Source organism: Sinocyclocheilus anshuiensis, unplaced genomic scaffold (genome assembly GCF_001515605.1).
Source record: "Sinocyclocheilus anshuiensis isolate Anshui unplaced genomic scaffold, SAMN03320099.WGS_v1.1 scaffold1045, whole genome shotgun sequence".
Classification (NCBI taxonomy): Eukaryota; Metazoa; Chordata; class Actinopteri; order Cypriniformes; family Cyprinidae; genus Sinocyclocheilus; species Sinocyclocheilus anshuiensis.
This window is the reverse complement of record NW_015555799.1, coordinates 1147597-1149421: the sequence shown is the minus strand read 5'-3', so window position 1 is coordinate 1149421 and position 1825 is coordinate 1147597.

Here is a 1825-nt window from a genome sequence, read left to right as displayed (position 1 = left end):
TGTTGCTGTTTCTTTCTAATAAATTGTGGAATTTATTAGCAATTTCTGAGTGAAAAAAAAAGATTTCTTCACTTTTGTTTTGATGCTCAAATCAAATATATGATTTAATTCTCATTACTAATAATGACTCTTATTATTATCAATGTTGAAAACAGTTTTTGCTAGTTATTTATTTATTTATAACATTATAAATGTCTTTACTGGCACTTTTGATCAATTTACTGAATCCTTACACTTATTTATTTATTAAAAAAAAAAAAAATCTTATTCTTTCCAAAGATTTGACTGGTAGTGTATATATTTTACATAAAATTGTTTCATCATTTATAAAACTTCCATGACAACTAGTATTTCAAAATATAGAGTTTCAGGAGTTTCACAGGCCATGACAGCCCACGCCTGTGTAACTACTCTCAACAATTGGGACACTAAATCAAATGTTTGCACTAAAAATCCCAGAGGCTTCCTAATTTTCTACCCTGTTATGAGTGGACTTATCCAGACAAGCTGACAGTTTTATATCTTACAAAATGGTGACAATCATATCCAGTCGCGCCTCTAAATGATGGGTTAGGAGATGATTTAAGAACTTATTGGCATTAGATTAAGACTTTATTAACACATTCAAACAATTATCACCTCCCTAATTGATCAGCTTGATATTTCAGAAGATTCATCCGTTCATGCACCATTTGGTGCTCGAGCGTCTTCTCCTCGGGCCGGCCCAGAGAATATTGCGGCGACCTTGAGGTTCACAGACTCAATTTGAGTGTCCCCTGCTCTATATAAATATATCGCAGTGTCTGGTTTTATTTGGACCTTTTATTACCTCTTAATAATATATAAGCTAGCGTGCTCATAAGGTGGATATTGAGCAATCACCTTGGGGAGTAACCTATTTCTGCTTTATGTTTTTTGTTCAGAAATATTTGATCAGCGAGGTGAAAAATGTCTGTCGGCGTGTGAGCTGCATTAAATGTGATCTCAGCAGGACAACCCTTTAAGGTCGATAACATTCAGAGAACCTTTCCACAACTATTATACAATGTTATATAATAGTTATCATCAGATGATTGTTATTAACTGAACTTTCAAGACCGAAAATGTTAAACCAGGGTTAAGCGTAGTATGAAAGCTATACAGACCCGTCTTTTTCGTTTACTCACAGTGTTCTGCCTCAGGGAACCAAAAAATACTTGTAGTTTAATACTTGTACTATAATACTTTATAGTTAACTAAAACTAAAACCATGCAAGAAAGAAAGAAAGTGAAGTGACGTGGCCAAGCATGGTGACCCATACTCGGAATTAGTGCTCTGCATTTAACCCATCCAAAGTGCACACACACAGCAGTGAACACACACACACACACCGTGAACACACACCCGGAGCAGTGGGCGCCCGGGGAGCAGTTGGAGGTCAAGAAAGAAAGAAAGAAAGAAAGAAAGAAAGAAAGAAAACAAACAAACATTTGTTACTTGAAATAAAAATTACGTAAACTGAATATTAACTCAAAATAAGATACAATTTAAGAAAAAGTAAATTAATTTTATTTCAGCAAGTTGCCAAAGCGAGATTTCTCATTTTCATTTAGTTTAACATTATATATTAAATAGCTGAAACTGAACAAAAAAAGTATAAAAGCTACAGACTAATTATATAAAAATGCCAAAACACACAAACAATACTTAAACTTTATAAGTAACATAAAAATTAAAAAAACAAAAAAAATTAAAATTAATCAACATATTTAAAAACTAAAATGTAACATTTTATTTCAGCTAGTTGCCAAAGTGGCAACTAGCTGAAATAAAATGTTACATTTT